The sequence below is a fragment of the Taudactylus pleione genome, unplaced genomic scaffold (assembly GCF_031769625.1).
Source record: "Taudactylus pleione unplaced genomic scaffold, aTauple2 ptg000321l, whole genome shotgun sequence".
Lineage (NCBI taxonomy): Eukaryota > Metazoa > Chordata > Amphibia > Anura > Myobatrachidae > Taudactylus > Taudactylus pleione.
Window position 1 is genome coordinate 3,164,476 of NW_028284722.1, and position 18,874 is coordinate 3,183,349.

Below are 18,874 nucleotides of genomic sequence, written 5' to 3' on the forward strand. Positions count from 1 at the left end.
AACTTTCTCAGGAATGGCAGCAGGCAGGTGTGAGGGCATCTTCACGCACAGTGAGGCAAAGACTTTTGGAGGATGGCCTGGTGTCAAGAAGGGCAGGAAAGAAGCCACTTCTCTCCAGGAAAAACATCAGTTACAGACTGATATTCTACAAAAGGTACAGGGATTGGACTGCTGAGGACTGGGGTAAAGTTACTTTCTCTGATGAATCCCCTTTCAGATTGTTTGGGGCATCTGGAAAAATGCTTGCCCGAAGAAGGAAAGATGAGCACTACCATCAGTCCTGTGTCATGCCAACAGTAAAGCATCCAGAGACCATTCATGTGTGGGTTGCTTCTCAGCTAAGGGAGTGGGCTCACTCACTTTGCCTAAGAACACAGCTATGAATAAAGAATGGCACCAAAACATCCTCCAAGAGCAACTTCTCCCAATCATCGAAGAACAGTTTGGTGATGAACAATGCATTTTCCAACATGATCGAGCACCTTGCCATAAGGCAAAAGTAATAACTAAGTGGCTCGGTGAAAAAAAAACATCAAAATGTTGGGTCCATGGTCAGGAAGCTGCCCAGACCTTAATCCCATTGTGAACTTGTGGTCAATCCTCAAGAGGCAGGTGGACAAATGAAAACCCACAAATTCTGACCCACAAACTCCAAGCACTGGTTAGGCAAGAATGGGTGGCCATCAGTCAGTATGTGGCCCAAAAGTTGATTGACAGCATGCCAGGGCGAATTGCAGAGGTCTTGAAACAAAATGGTCAACACTGCAAATAGTGACTATTTGCATAAACTTAAAGTAAGTGTCAATAAAAGCCTTTTACACTTATGAAAAGCTTGTAATTTTACTTCAGTATACCATAGTAACATCTGACAAAAAGGTCTAAAATCACTGAAGCAGTAAACTTTGTGAAAACCAATACTTGTGTCATTCTCAAAACTTTTGGCCATGGCTATATATATATATATATATATATATATATACATACATACATACATTGTCTCTAAAGGGTTAAAACGGTAACTGGTGATTTGTGCATGGTTAGCAAGAAAATGGGGTTCACTCACCAGTCTTCAAAAAATCTCCTTTATTATCTACGTTTCACTCCCAACCATGGACTTTGTCAAGACATGACAATTTAGGTTCAGATCACCCAGTGAAACCCCGTATGGCTCTCACAATTAAAATTCACAGATAAGTAAGAGTGTACTCACCAGGGTATTTTCCAAACAGAATGCATTACTTACATAGTGTTACATCACAGTGCAATCCACGTTTCAGCCAAAGTATGGCCTTTGTCATATAATTATATAGTTATATAAAATAACCCCTAATCCTAATCCACCCCCTAGTGCCCAATCTTATCTCTCCACTCCCACAGCCTATCCCTAACCCTCCGCTCCTTGCAGAATGTTGACATTTCACATGTGCATATTTCACTTGTTGACATTGCAAATGGGTTGGTTAAAAAATATAGACAATAAAAAGATCCACACTAATTTGATCGACATTAAAAAGGTTGACATGAAAAGTTAGACAGTACAGGTTGACGGGTTCAAAAGGTCGACATGCAAATGGTCAACACAGAAATGCTAGACACTTTTTTTTCTATTCCTAATATTTCCCCTAACCCTATCCCTCCCCTTGGTGCCTAACCCTAACCATCCCTCCTAGTGCCAACCCTAACCCTAAACTTAACCCTAACACTTAAACTTAGTCTATATATAAAAAAAATGTGTTGACCATTTCCATATTGACCTTTTGAACCGGTCAACCTTTTGTACCTGTCGACCTTCTTTTACCTGTCGACATTTTGTCATGTCAACCTTCTTCCATGCTGACCTTCTGATGTTGACCAAGTTATTGTTGACCTTTTCATTGTCTGCCTATTGTTTGGAACCCTTGTGAACATATCAACAATCTGCAGATGTCAACATTCAACAATGTCACTATTATAACTGTCGACATTGTGATGTCAACATTATGATTGTTGACATGGTGACTGCATCCCATGAAAGATATTCAATGGGAAATGATATTCAGGATATATTTATGATATTCTGGATATTTTTTCATATATTTTCATTAATGTTGGTATATTTTAACAAAGTGTATTGCTTCTGCCTTACAGCAGCCACATTCACTTTACACCCTACTAATAACTACAAAGGTTATTCTGCTATCTATTCTATCAAGTGTTCTCCACACCTCTTAGATTGTAAGCTCATTTGGGAAGGGCCGACAACATCTTGTTTCATGTAACTGTGTAATTTATTAGTATAATCATCTCCTCTCCTCAATGTACAGCTCTATATGGTATGCATGTGCTTTATAAAGCCTAATGACAATAATGATAATCTGTGATGTGTACATTATAAGACAGGCAAATCATAATGAAACTTTAAGAACCACTGCACTTATCCAGTTGTTTTTTGTGTTTTAATTTTTTATTGTGTCATTTGTTCCATAGTAATATTCTTGCTAGAATCATTTAACTGATGAGTCTTGAGCCATTTACCTACCCATGCTATGCACAGGCATGATGTGCTCTCGGAACAATACACATTCTTCCCACGTTCCACCAATCAATCTTCAGAAATAGCAATGAGCTGGATAACAAAGCCTTCAAAACAGTAGGGTGTCATATAGCTACTAATGATCACTATAAACAAACTTCCTGTTTTGTTACCTTAATTAATTGGTGACCCTGTTACACTCTGTCAATTTACATTAATTAATTGTTTCTTTCATCTCTAATTATAGCCAGTGAATGTAGGGTTGCTGTAGATTTCAGCTCATATATGTGATTTAATGAGCTTCAAATGCTCAGTTTTATTCAATTTAGAACCACAGTGCATCAGCATGAACCTGAGTATTGGGAATAGTTCCCCATAAACTTCCATAGGGGCATATCCAATTAGCCGCAGGATTTCACCCACGGCTAATTGTCAGGCAAATGTCCCGCGATGCGGGGATTAGCTATTCAATTAAATAGCTATCTCCCTGCGTCATTAGAACAGGACTCCAGCGCGAGAACACACTGATTCCGTGAGAACCGCAGAATCAGTGTGTTTTACCAGCTCGCGTGAGGCCAAATAGGGTGACCTCATGCACATTTTACCTCGCACCTACATGAGGTGCAAGGTAAAGTCTGACAGCGGGGACTCACAAGCGGGGTCTTGGGGACAACCGCGCGTGGAATCCTCGCTAATTGAATCACCACCAGCACGACAATTAGCCACGGGGAGTTGGATATGCCCCATAGAGGTCTGCTGCAGAACTATGAATAATTTGAATCCTAAAGCGCCAACAGCATGGTGAGAGCTGGCTCATGTTTTCAGGTCAACCCACTTTTTATTATACAGTATGTGAAGGACATATTTGACAAAGAATGGACAGTCAAAACTGGGGATGCTCTTTTATTCTCCAACACTGATATGGATTCAGGCCAAACACAACTTGCTGTAAAAAAATGTGTAATTCTCAAAGATTGCTCACTTTTATTAATGTTGACAGAAGGCTCTATTGAAGGAGGACAAACCCTGAGGAAGTTCTGGCCTTTGTTGTTAGGTCAAGACTTTCATTGATTAGTTAGTAACTGATGTGTGTTTTAGACCAAACATCATCATAACAGAAGGATGTGTTGAGGTCTCAGGAGTCCACACACTCTAAAGGTGGGTTGGCACTACACGATATGTTATCCGATCCTGTGGATCGGAGTGACATAATGGGTACAGCGTCTAGTGTGTACCCATGATATGCACACTCCTGAGGGTCATTAGCAACATTGCCCATTGGTCCTACTTCAGGGCCGGTGGGGGATGTCGCTAATGATGTCATGTTGCAGAATGCAGCATGACACGTCCCTCCCCCCCATTGGACCCAGCATCAGCAAGTGTGTATGCACTTACCGCATGTTGGGTACCGTCACTGCGATATCACGCTGGGTACACATTGGCTAATGTGTACCCAGCTTATGGCCTCCATAATTTGAAGGCATGATATAAAGGAGTATGGGAAGCCCCACTTTGTCACCTTTTGAGGGATATGCAGGTCTGCAGGATTGCAGGATCCAGTAGTCTGAATCTGAGATGCTCTCTCACTCTTTCCTGCCATTTCTTTTCTATCTCATCTTTATATTGTTAAAAATATGATGACCAATTTGAAATGCCAAATTATTATTTCGTTTTTTTTTTCTATTGTTACATGGCTATGGGCTGACTGATATATAAAAGATGGCATCTGCCATTAAAGAGTTTAGTACTAGTTTATGTATTTTCAGCATTATTCAATGTTATTTCAATCAGATACTGACAAACTAGTGATCCACCTAATTTAAGTCCTTATTGAATAAATGTTAGCAACTGAGAGTTATTTTTAACAATTGAGATGCAAAGGGACTATTGAATGAACTTCTGGGAAAAATAGTTTCTTCTGAGAAGTGGAGCAAAATTAATGGAGGAATTTTGCATGGAACATTTAAAGCTTGAGTAATGAGCAAAATTTGGAAGGAGGCAAACATTCAATAGAACAATTTTGAAACATTTGTTCTTTTATAGAACAAACACTACTCTTTGGGCCTGCTTCAGAGTTGTATTCAAACCAGATAGTTTGCATACAACTCCGATGGTGGGAGGACTGCGTATGGGCAAATGTATCCTGCAAGCTCACACGCAGTGCCCCCAAGCCATAATATGATTGACTTTGTGGCCATTTGGAGACTGGGGAGTGTTGGCCCCATTTTCAGGGAGTGCGGATTCTAGCATCTGCATCTTCCAGTCTTTTACTAGCCTCACAAGTGGGAAAGAGGTGGCCATTCTGAGTAAGCTTAGATCTACCAATGGTCATTATTTTGCAAATGTTGATCCAATCCTGTGTCTTCAGATACAAGCATGGGATCTGAGATGCCGGCAGGAGGTGTATTTTTCCATCAGATGCCCCTGCAGCATTAGTACATTTTTGATTAGCAGCTTCATCAGTCTCTGTATCAGGACTTTTATATCCAGATTTTATTTATACTGTGTAAATATCTGTTTTGGTATTTTATTTACCATATCAGTAAATAGTACATGTACAGTAAGTTGGCAGGGCATGCTGAAACGTGTAGTTCTACAGTAGATGGGGGGTCACTTATTGCCCACCCCTAATCTAACCAGTTCCTCTATCAACTCCATATCAAAACCTAATTAATTATAATTAAATGACTAACAGCTCACATTACAGGTTAGCCAATTACACAATAAAAATAACAAATCAAACAAGGTAAAATCATGATTTGTTGATTTTGCATTGTTATGATCTCCTAAGGAAGTTACGGAGAACTGGGAATATTTAACCCTAACCATCTACAGGAACAGCCCTCTGAAACTGAACACTGATAATACTGAAGTCATGGTGCGTTAGTCAGTTTTAGTCAGGTGAGGATCCGATTAAGAGTTGCTCAATAGCAATTTTTAATTAAATTTAATTAAGAAATGAGAACACAAAGACCAGTTTTATCCCACATCCAGTTTCTGTTAGAATGTGATTTGTAAATCTTGTCCCCTGTCAACACTTCCATTAACACCAGTCTCTCAGCCTCCCATCCTTAAATGAAAACATAGTTATCAGAACAGACAGCACTAGATAAATTTGTTTTGCCAGCATCGAAAGGCTTCTTTATTGAAGGAATTGTACAGGATGTTTTCTCCCTTATCAGGTCCTACGTGTGTCTCTCTGTGTTGATTGTGGATACTCATTCATTGTAAGTACTCCCCTTTCATCAAAGCTAGAAGTATTACAAAGATGGTGGATTTTCATTCTGGCTAAGGAAAATTATTCCAACAGATTTAAAAATGTGTGCTCTTTAGTCATGGACATCTGAGAATGTAGCCTAACACCAGGCCTCAGTGATATCACAAGATACCTAGAAAAATTGATATGTTTAAATTTAAAGCATATTAGCTTAACCCACAAAATGGGAGTCTTCATCATGGCTAGCCGGCCATTTTAAACACCAAAATGCTGAGGTATTTTTGCAGTTAAATTAAACACATTTTTACATTTGTGTTATCAGTTGATGGAGGTCTCTAAATCAGAGCTATCATAATGGTCACATGGGGCCAATGGGGTATTTTGAACAGTTCCTTAGTTAGGCAAACAATCATTGCATCTTTTGTTAGCAGATCACCAAGTTGACAGAATACTAAGAATTTACAGTAGTTGTGACCATTTTAAGAGATTTTAAGATGATAACAAAATATTTGGAATACAACCAGTCATAGAAAAACCTTACTGTAACAAGACAAAACAACCTTTGTTGTATTATATCACTTAGCACTGTACACATATCCATTGACTAATTGATTATAAACATAAATAGTATGGTTAGATACACAGTGGATACAGTATACGATTTACAAACTGAGACAGCCAAGCAAGCATATTTTTATTAAAATAACTAAATATATTACATCACTTAAAAACATAATAATATTACAAGAACACCCAATTGTCTGCCTTATGCATATCAAGGATTACTCCCACATCCTCTTTTTTTAATTTCCCCTAGCAAAAACCCTCTTCAAGTTTATCGGATGGGCTGGAAATTTTAGTATTTTATTTATTACCAGTTATCTATGTTCACACACATACAAACTAGGGTTATTTCTTTTTTGTCAGGAGCCAATTGACTCTACCAGTATATTTTTGGATTGTGGGAGGAAAGTGGTGTATCTGGAGGATACCCACGTAAGCACAGGGAGAATATACAAACTTTACACAGTTAGGGCCATGGTGGGGATTGAACTGAGGACCTCAGTCCTGTGAGGCAGTAATGCTAAACATTACACCACCCGTGCTGCCTGTGGAAATGCACAAAGCACTCATTTCATCTTTACTCTGTCCTAAAATATTGCTCAGTTTTGCTACATTTGTGTCTTAATAAAAGTGGACATACTGTAGGACAGATTGCTACATACAGTATTACATGTCTAATCCACATATAGTTATACATTTCCATATGCACTGTTGGTAGTCCAGTCTCAGGTTCTACCTGCATAGCTCACAAATTCATGTATAATAGCTGACACAATTTTACAAGCACATAATTTGCCCTGCGGGCATGTACTGTAGGTTTACCTTTATAAACACCACTGAGAATAGGTTGATGCATAAAAATAAACTCTGCAACCACTTTAATAGTTTCACTACTCTGATGCTGAGTACAACCCACCTCCCCCACCCTTTTTCCCCGGAATAGGCTGATTTTTTTCCTGGCATGCATTCAACAAGGTACCAGAAACATCCTAAGGGGTTCTGGGCCTGTTTCAGACCCGCTCGCGAGCACTGAGTGCTTGCAAGCGGGTCGATGGTGCCCAAGTGCGCATGTGCACGACGGAGGCAGCTCCGTCATGCGCATGCGCAAGACCCGAATAACGACGGCGAAGCTGTTGTTAAGGGTCTCGCACCAAAGGCGGCGTGCTGTCGATGGTGATTGACAGCACGCCCCCTTTGGTGGGCGTGCTGGGGCCGTGGTTGTCCAGAGGGAGGTGTTCCCATGGGAATGCCTACCATCTGGGTCCGGCCCCACTGACATCACTAGTGGTGTCAGTGGGAGTGCTTTTGGCTCTGATAGAGCCAAAAGCACTCCTGGGCTTGTGGCAGCGAGACCCTACAGCAGGGTCTCGTCGCAAGCCCGATGGTCGCGATGGTCTTGACCATCGTGACCATCATCATGGGCGCTCACTAAAGCTGTGGGTGGTCACCCACAGCTATGCGAGCAGCCTAGTGGCCGCTCCAAAATGAAGGAGGGACAGCCCTGATTCAGAGCGAGCGCTCTGTCAGAGCGTCCGGCTCTGAATCAGGGCCTCTGTTCCATGGTGGCAAAGATAACATCACTAAATAGCTGCAGATTTGTTAGTGCCACATTCATGCTGCAAATTTTCTGTTCCACCACATTCTAAAGGTGCTCTATTGAATTTAGAAACAAAAACACACAGAAAATCAGGCGCTCCAGAATTAACTGAAAATTGCAAATCTAAATGTAGCTCACCACTGTGGGGTAGGCAAACCCCCCAAAAAACTAACAAAGACTGTTTAAGGAAGTGTGTGAGCGCTAAAAGATTTGGAGCTGTGGCACATAAAATGTAGAGATATCAATGTAAATATATACACATTTATTAACTCGACAGAATAAATCAATAATTATTAAAAAACAATATACATGCAATTGTTGGAAGATGTATCTTGTAAATCGGCAAGTAAATCATCACATAAATAAAGATAAAAAGGATGATGAAGAGAATGATCTAAATCAGAATAGTCTTAAATAGTCTGAGTTGTAGAAAAAACTGTTTTTGTATAGAGTCTTATTAGGTCTTAAAAGGAAAAAAATTAATGACCATAAAATTAAAAATAGAAAATGAAAAATATAAAATATACTGAATGATAAATCGATCCTCAAAGAGTCTTGACGATTGTGTGAAAAATGTAAATGTCACAACTTTGGTACAAAAATATAGTCAATGGTGCTGAATCCACGAGGTAGCCTTGGTGCCCAGTGGCAGAGTAATCCCAAAGGGTATGTCCAGTTGTGAATCCCGGCTGGGAAAGAGTGGCGTAGGTGGACAAGCAGGGCGGCTCCAAATAGTATCGGCAGTGTAGCTCTGAAAGTGAAGTGGCTGTGATGAAAACCCGCTGCCTCTGACTAAGCAGCGTCTCATTCGGAAACAGTGTCCGCCGGAGATAGCCTGGCAAAGGGCTAATTGCAAGGGATCACATGGAATCAGCGTATTGCCGTACCTGGATGCTGCGTGTGAGAGTCGTTTCCAGAGATGGCTTCTCAGTCAGCTCCATATAGTGGAATAGTAAAGCTCAATGAGTCCTGTTCTTGGAAATGTGAATGGGAACACACTAACGCATTTCTCGGCTCAACAACTGGCCGTTTCCTCAGAGGAAACGGAAAGTTGTTTGAGCCGAGAAATGCTCCACTTTCAGAGCTACACTGCCGATACTATTTGGAGCTGCCCTGCTTGTCCACCTATGCCACTCTTTCCCAGCCGGGATTCACAAGTGGACATACCCTTTGGGATTACTCTGCCAATGGGCACCAAGGCTACTTCGTGGATTCAGCCGGTAAGCCAGCACCATTGACTATATTTTTGTACCAAAGTTGTGACATTTACATTTTTCACACAATCGTCAAGACTCTTTGAGGATCGATTTATCATTCAGTATATTTTATATTTTTCATTTTCTATTTTTAATTTTATGGTCATTCATATTTTTCCTTTTAAGACCAAACAAGACTCTATACAAAAACAGTTTTTTCTACAACTCAGAGACTAATTAAGACTATTCTAATTTAGATCATTCTCTTCATCATCCTTTTTATCTTTATTTATGCGATGATTTACTTGCCGATTTACAAGATACATCTTCCAACGATTGCATGTATATTGTTTTTTAATAATTATTGATTTATGCTGTCGAGTTAATAAATGTGTATATATTTACATTGATATCTCTACACTTTATGTGCCACAGCTCCAAATCTTTTAGCGCTCCCACACTTCCTTAAACACTCTATTGAATTTAGACATGGTAACTGTGGTGGCCATTAGACCAGGACTGGCAACAGCATTCTGTGGGCCCAGTACACTTGGATCTCTGGGGCCCCTAAACCTCCCCCCTCTCAGTGCCCCCTCCTTGACCCCTCCTCCAAATGCACATGTTGGGTCCACACTCACATGCATACATACCGTACATATACTCACACATATATACACACATACACACATGCATATACATATACTCACACATATATACACACATACACACAAACATGAATACATACATAAATATACTCAGACACGTATATATACAAACACACATGAATGCATATATACATACACATATATACAGTACACACATACATACACATAGAATGGATGCATGTTCTGAGACACTGGAGCCACATTCACTGCATACCGGTTTGCTGATGCAGACTGTGACACACCCCAAAAAGGGTTGTGATACACCTGCATTCTTTGCCACCACTCCCCGTTACCTCCCACAAACGCTCCATAACTGTCAATCACACTGAGAGTAAATAGTTGCTGCGAGTGACCAGGGTAATGTACCTTAATGCATGGCCCAGTGGGCTCAGACACATGCGTAGATTGGCCATCATCACTCAACTGTGTAAGCATCAGAATAGCATACATCTCTAAATCAGGCCCATAGCCGGTTATCCTGCTGGAAATTGCATTTAGTGGATGGGTAGACTGTGGTCATAAAGTTATGCCCATTGTCAGCAACAATACCCAGGAAGGCTGGCTGTGACACTTAGACAATGTTCAATTGGTATTAATGTGTGCCAAGGGTATCTTCCCCTCATCATTACAGCACTACCTCCAGCATGAACTGTTGGCACACTCCATGGATCCATGTTTTTCTTAGCTGAAAGGAGTTGAATATAGAGTGTCCTTCTGCACCTACAGACCATCCACTATATGATTTGATGTGTTGCACATTCAGAGATGCTCTTTGTCATACCCCTGACATAGTGCATGGTTATTTGAGATACAGTACTCTTGCCTACCTGTCAACTTATACCAGTCTGGCCATTCTCCTCTCACCTCTCATATTAACAAGGAGTTTGCAATCACAGAATTGCTGCTTATTTGATATTTTTGTTTTGTGCACCTTTCTAAGTTCTGCTGACTTTAGAGACTGTTGTGTGTTATCAATCCTGTCGATCTGCAGTTTATAAGATAAACAAACCACCCTCTGTCTGGTACCAACAATCAGTCTAAGTCACAATTCCTCCACATTCTGGTGTTTGGCTTGGATAATAACTGAACTTCTTGACCATGTCCACATGATTGGCTGATTGGATATTTGCTTTCATGAGCAATTGCATGGGTGTACCTAAGAAAGGTGCCACTGAGAGAATATCAATGTAATAAGACCAGAAAATCACCATCTTAGTGAGGTGCAAAATATAAGTCCTTCTCATTTCTGACTTGCATCATAAGTTAAAATGTTCTGTAAACCTGGCAATAGTTTACAGTAGGTACATTTGCACAATGTTATTCTCACAGCAGAACCAAAGATGGGTTTGCCGTGCCCCTCAGCCATATTACAGTACGCTTTGTAAATTACCTCAATAAAAAGTCAATAGCTCTTTGACAATAGTGAGAAACTGATATAAAAAAAGGAAAAATCTTTGTAAATTATTTCTTATTAAATCTATTTATGAGGATATACTGCATATTGGATAATGCTGTATAATGAAGTCTAAATACATTAATAACTTTAGTTATGCTATTATTTAGCTGTGTAATGCCAGCATAGAAATAATTTAATAGCAGTTTCTAAACTATTATTTAAACAATTTCTAATGAAACCCATGATTTCTCAGAACCTATATATTGTATTCCTGTCTAATCGATATATCGTAGCATACACAGGTCTATGAGCTCCCACACTGACGCGTCCAACAAGAATCACATATCTGCAGAAACGTGATAGAGTCAAAACAAGGGAGATCATGCATGCATCTCAAAGTTAACAGTTTTAATTAAATGGAACAGATAATTAGAAAGCATTCCCATAGGACTGATTAAGTGAGCATCAGTGTACAGAGACAATAAGTAGGAAATCAATGATTAGGATAACAATCTCTACTGGGAATACCAGATGCTGGATATGAAAAAGGAAGAATCACTGTACTGTCCTCTGCATCATTTTGTTGAGCACTCTGGGGCTGTTTATTAATAGCTTGGCGCATGGCACGATTCGCGGGCACCTTTGTGCCGCAATCAGCAACAATGAACCTGGGCACATCTGTACCACTGCCATAGTGCATGGTTATTTGAGATACAGGGGTCTATTTACTAAGAAGTGTTAGGAGACAGAGTGAAAAGTGATAAGAAAGTGATAAGGTGCCAGCCAATCAGCTCCCAACTGTCATCTCACAGGCTGTGTTTGAAAAATGACAGTTGGGAGCTGATTGGCTGGCACCTTATCACTTCCTTATCACTTTTCACTCTGTCTCCAAACACTGCTTAGTAAATAGACCCCACAGTACTCTTGCCTACCTGTCAACTTAAACCAGTCTGGCCTCCTCTCACCTCTCTACATTTAGACATTTATACACCTGTTCTAAATTATGGGGAAATTAACAATACAAAGGTACATTAAATACCAAAAATGGGATATGGGTCTGACAGGTGTGGTTTAGGAAGATGGAGGAGTGTTCTAATTAAACCCAACTGGCAATGTTACATTTTACATATATAGAAAAATGGGAGTAAATTAAAGGTAATTGAATAATGATATCTGTTCATCCAACTGTCTGTCTATTTTGGGCAGACACAGCTTAAAGGGGGTGCTTCTTTCTTGTCATATCACTGTATGCAAGTTCAGAAACCAGTCCTTGTATCATTGGTTTGTGGTCTCCTAACTAACATAAATTGTCTGTATAGACTTTAGATTGCTAGATTCATGCAATCCGCAATCGACAGCACAGTCATGCTATGTTTTCTTCAGTTTGTACTACATACTGGTAGGGATGGTTATAGCTGTTACGGTGGTGGTGGTCCTGTTGTTATTATATTACATTCGAAAAAAAGAAAAAACTGCATTACAAATTGGGGCTAAGACTCAACACTATTATACCTTCATATTTTATATGAAGGTATAATAGTGTTGTGGTTTGTACCTACAGATATGTCCTCGCTCATCTTTGCCGCAGATGCAGCAAACGTGCGCACGCATCATGGCATCCGATTTTCCACAAATGCTTATGCTACAATTCTCCAGGATGTGGCAGCATTTGCATCATGCACCCTATGGATAGCGGGAGCAAAAAAGACGCATACAGGCGTGTGACTCATGGCATGCGTGCAGCGGCAAGTCGCACAGGTGGCAAAGATGAGTGAGGACACATCTGTACCTCAAGTTTTGAAATATAAATACAAAATCTCTAACTCATCATCCATGAGTAATCAATTCAGGAATATAACCGGAACATTCAGAGCTGGATTAACTCCCATGAGGCCCTCAGAAAGTTAATAGTTTAGGCCCTGTTAATGATTGCAAATGTGTCCCCCCCCCATAAAAAGGCATAAAATTGTTTCGGTTAGTCTGAGCACCTCGGTGCCCACTGGGTCCTAGACAGAAGCCAAGGATGTCTAATAGATTATCCACTATGAGCTCCATGCATCAACTCCAGATTAGAACCGACAAGGCAGGAACAAATTAGTTTAAAAAGTTGCATTTTTTTAAAACTAGCAATCTAGGTGTTTCAGAGGGCAACATAGCTAAATAAAAATAGATACCATACAGTACGTATATTAAAATAAACATTATTAATTATCCAAAACATTGTAACAGTGTTACAGATCTACTGGCATTGGAGATATAGAAAACCTATTCACATCTAATAATGTTTAAAAAAAAATGAAAATAAAAAGAAGTGAATGAGAATTATTTGCACATTATAGAATCAGCTACAAATCACTCATATTTTCAACCTATATAGAGATTTTATTTTTTAATTAAAGGCTTCCTGGAAAGTTGAGTTTCCTGTAATAAAATAACCTCTATGATGGGTTACATCTTCACAGCAAAAAGAAAAAAAAAAAAATTTATTATTATTACGATTTTGAAATCTGTAATATTGTCTTACAGAGAAGGACAGCAAGAGGATGTGATGGGTAGGACCTCATTTGGGGCATTACTAGAATGTTATGGGGCAGTTGGGGATAATCTTCTTATACATGACCCAAACTGAGTTGGACTGATGTCAAGGAAAAGTGATTGGGTGGACCAAATGACAACTTACTGTAAACACCTATAGTAAATGGAATAGATAAGCTTAGATATTTATAAAATAAGATACAAATAATTAAGAGATGTGTCCTGTATGATTTTATATTGCAGGGGACCACATTTACTATAATTTTGGTATGGTGGATTTTGGCCCTCATTCAGAGCCGCTCGCTATTTGCGGTCGTTCGTTCTAAAACAAGGGGTGGCTATTCAAATGAACCGTTCGCTAATTGCGGTCTGTTCACGCCTCTAAGTCTGAACGAGCGAGCAAAACTTGCGGTTGTAATTTTGAAAAATACGCCCCCTTGCTGCTCGCACCATACGTCATGTCCGCTATTTATTAGATGAATCGAGTACATGTATGAACTGCTCGCTATTCTTGTGGCTGGTTTTTTCAACCGCTATTTTGCGAGCAGTTTTGAGTAAAAAAAAACAAGTGACGTGGTCAATGACGCTGCTGTATTAATTATGCACTCCCTTAAAATGCCCGTTTTGACCTTTAAGCACGCCTGCGATCTAATTCCACACCCCCGTTTTAAAGCACCTTCCCCTGTTACCACCCACATATGCCTCCTTCTGTCACTCAAAATAGCAGGTATTCGCTATATAGCGAACAAACGATTTTCGGCCGCACTGACTGGTTCGCGCATGTATATTAAAATCCGTACGCATGCGCAGGTGTGCGAACATCGGTCAGAACGAACGAGCGGCCACTTACGAGCGGCTCTGAATCAGGGCCATTGTTTTAATATTTATCCATTTGTCTACCTCAGATGACATACAGTACCACTGCTAATTTTGGAATGTGATAAACACTGGGGTTCAAGAATTCATAATATCTGGTAATTACATTTTTTTGAAAAGGAAAAATACAATCAGAGATGATTTGCATGACAATGTTTTCATGACATTATTTAAAAAAAGGGAATATTACATGTATTTAAATTGTGCATTTCCCTACTGTTCATATGTAGATGACAAAGCAGACAAAAAAATGTCAATTACAAAAACATGCATAAACTTGCATATTAATGCATACCTATCACCTACACACAGTGATGCATCCATTTTGCAGTATTCATGAAAATGTAGGATATTCAGTAGCTAAGATATAAAATAATAAAAGAGGCATTTAGGGAGCCTACATGATGTCACAGGTTGTTACTTACTTGATAACCTGCATTTTCATAAATATTGGTTGGAGCCTCACCAGTCCCAAGTGAATTGATAGGCGGCATTATGAAAACCAATTAATTTAATAAAATGTCTGTCTCCACTTTGCACCTCACCGATTTTACTGGTTCCTAGTGAACCAGTAGGCTGAATTCTTACAAATATATTGGTTCTGTGACCAAGAAGACTGCATCCAGTGAGTGAAGGTGACAGTTATATTAGATCATCACCAAGGGGGAAATGCAATGAGCTGCGATTTGTCAAAATTACAGTTTAACAGTGACTTTTGCCATAAAGATTTAAAGGCACAATTTTAATAAAGACACAACCCGAGTGTTTAAAATAGTCCCTATAAATCCCTCTGCAGATATCTCTGGGAAACAGCGATTTCGATAAACTGAATTTAATTTAATTTACCCTCCCTAAGATAAACATTTAAGACCCTGAAAATATTGTTAGATACAGTATTTCTAGTCAGAATATTAACGTACATGACCATTTTTTGCACCAGAAACTTTTTACAAATATAATCTATGAGTGGCATATACTGTGTAGTGCAAAGAAATTTGAAATGTTTTTCACGCAAAATGGATGTGGCTGGTTTCAAATACCAGATCAGAGAAAAACACCAGGCATTGACAGGCTGCGTAGGAAAGTGTTATTGTGTCACCAGGAAAGGTACTTTTATAAAATATAGAAACAGACAAAAACACAAAGGTTTTGTTTCCAAACAGGAAATTATTGAAAACACATAATTTATTCATTTTTAGAACACAAAATACTTGAAAAATTATGTTTGATAATATACTTTTTTTTTAATCTTTTCTGTGGGAAACAAAAAATAAAGATGGATCATTTCCAAGCAATGTATTTCCTGTAGGCACATTGGTGAGTATTGAGCAGTCCAGCAGCCATCTGAACAGTATGTAGAATGAGAAGTCCCTGCGAAACAAAGGAGGAGATTTTAAAAAAATATACAATTACAAAAATAAAACAAATTTAACAAAGAAAAACATCCAAAATTTTAGCTAAAGTACAGAGAATTGTTTATCTGGGGTGCAGCTTTTCACCAATAAAGAGAGTACTCCAATGCCTCTATTGTTTGCTTCACAAAGGCATTGGGGCTAATCTACAGAAGAGATTCTTCAATAATACCAATGACTCTCTGAAACAGCCTTCCCTATAGCAACCCAGAGGAGAACAGCACTGGAAAATTGGATACATCAGGAAACCCACTGGGCCAAGGAAATGCTGGATCGAAGCTACGAAATACTCTTTAGTGCAGTTTACTAGTCATTTTTTATGGCTTAGAGAGTAGTACCATTCTAATAGAGTAAAATTTTATATAACTGAGCAAATTTCTAAAATCGTTTTTTTCTTTTTGCCATGTTTGGAAGGGAATCAGGACACCTGGGGATAGCTGAGAATCATACAAACATATCATTCATTCATACAGCAAGAAGGGGAAATGTGTCAAAAAAGAAAACATGTAAGTGTGTCCTTAACAACCTCATGTCATTGGTACTGAGTAATGAAATTCAGTGAACCAGCACCAAAGCACCCCCCAAAGGCAAAGAGTAAATCTAATAAAAATCCAACACAATAGCAGTCGCTACCTCATGTAAGCCATTATTAGTAGATCCAGGCAGATTTATATCTGAAATAGTAGATGCAAATGAATTATTTCTTCATTAGATCTGTTTGTAATAGAAATAAGGGAAATCTTTTGGAGTCTCCTATAACTATTAAGTGGTTTCTACTAGTTAACAAAATAATAAAATGTGAAAAAAGTAAAGAAAAAAAAAGCAATTGCAGTATAGTATTACAACAGACAGAATTGCAGTCTTATAGCTATACTTGAATGCTTTAAAATACACTGCACAATTCTACAGTTTATTGTATTGGGCAGTAAGGGAAGGTACTATGATGACGCGATTCACCATTAATTATTATTATTATTATTATTATTAGTAGTAGTAGTAGTATTATCCTTTATTTATAATGGTGCCACAAGTGTTCCGTAGCGCCTTACAAAGTACATAAACTTATAAGTGAATACGAAACCAGTGACTTACAGTACAATACAGTGCAGGACAAGGACATGATTTATACACATTGCTGCATTAGCAATTAAAACACTCAAAATAAGCAGCCGGGAGTCAGCAATCAAGCGTTAGGTGCCCTATTGGGGAGAAAGGAGTAGAATAAAGTATAGGGAGAAACATTATAAAGCCCCCGGAATGCCCTCTTCACTTGGGAAGAGGATGGAATCAGGGAGACTGGTTTAATCTCCTGAGAAATTCAGGAGACTTTTGGACATTCCGGAAGAGTAAGCAAGACTGCTCACAATGCTGGGGCTATGGGTTCAATCCCTGGCAGGGTACCATCTGTGTGGAATTGGAATGTTCTATGCATGTTTTCAAGGGTGTCCACCAAGTGTATAGATTTTGTCTCACAGTCAAAAAAAATACAGGAATGAAAAATAGCTTTAAAGGAATGTGATTAAATAATCTCTATAAATAACTCCGTAATGAGTAGGTGTTATATAATAATATATTAACTATAATAATAATAATAATTATAAGACAAGATACAAGCACAGCAGATCTAATAGTAACTGTTATAGAAGTAAATGTATACATTTTTAATTGAACATACAGTGTCATTAATAAAAATAGCCGAGCTTTTGGAGTCTCTGGTATGTTCGATAACACAATGTGAGGTATTACACCTCCTACATGTGAGACCTTAGAAGACCGATTGCTAATAAGCACAAGAATGTGTTTTGAATATCATTCATACCAGAGGCATAATTAACTGCAAATCACCCTAATTTGATCCTCTGACCATACCTGGATTTTTTTTTACAACTCATAGATTTCTTACTATCCTGCCTCATGTAATCATATTATACAACAAAACGTATGTAATCCAGACAAAGCCAGGGATTTCCATAATTTATAAGTGGCATCTCTGTCTTCTGGATATGCCCAAGACTCAAACCAAATAGTAGTTCCCAAATGCGTGCATACTTTAAGAGTGGTAACCGATGTGTATTGGCTTGTGCACAACACATAGACCTTAAACTATCTTAATGAATAAAGATGATTAAAATATCCTGGTTGCTCAGCTTTCATAATTTGTAGTCATCACAGTGCGCTGGAGCCAACTTCTTCCAACTTCCAGTGGCACTGGTCCACTTGGGTCGGCACTGGTCCCTCTGGATCTGTTGCAGACAGGAGCCAACCTTCTGCTGGCCAGCATCCACCACATTAATGTTCCCCTCCAGCTGGTAGATGTGGCTTCAGGCATCTCTTCAGCAGCTGCTGCAGGTGGCTCCTTGCTCCCGGCGGCTGTGGCTCCCACGCAGCACTGTTTAACATTTTAAGTGCTGGGTGAGCCAAAATGTGAAGTCACATTGTTGCCAAATTTGATCCTTCTCTCTATATAAGGAAGTCTTTGGGCACTATCCAGTACCAGAGAATTAGGCTCACTTCCTGATCTCCAGAGTCTGTTCTGTTAGAACCTTCTGCATACTTACCTGTATTCTGACATGGTCCACATGACAATTCTCCTCACCTGCTTCTTTGGTGCTACTCACAGTGACTTCCTGTTTTCAAATTTGGCTTTCCTCTGACCTGATTCAGCCCATTCCCTGGTACCATATTGCCCACCTGGTCCTGACCCATTTCTAATGACTACTCTTCAGTATGCATCACGGTGCCCAGTTTACTACTTGCCTTTGGTTCCTCTAGTGTCCACCAGCCTGTACATGATGAACCCAGTCAGAGGGCCATGACCTTCATATTGGGCACAGAGAAGTGCAAACCCCATTGCAGGGGTCTCTGGGGAAAACCACTGATATATTAGATTCTGCTCTGTGTGTA

The 18,874-nt window shown here is 39.3% G+C and overlaps 1 protein-coding gene across 2 annotated transcripts in view; it reads right to left on the bottom strand.

Annotated features, from left to right (window-relative positions):
• Nucleotides 1–15,787: 15,787 nt before the first annotated feature.
• Nucleotides 15,788–18,874, bottom strand: part of KHDRBS3 (KH RNA binding domain containing, signal transduction associated 3) — a 120,978-nt gene continuing 117,891 nt past the window's right edge. For both annotated transcript variants that reach the window (XR_015869421.1, XR_015869420.1), the window contains one exon: nucleotides 15,788–15,929. The gene's annotated coding sequence lies outside the window, so the exon portion shown is untranslated. The remainder of the gene's footprint in view (nucleotides 15,930–18,874) is intronic.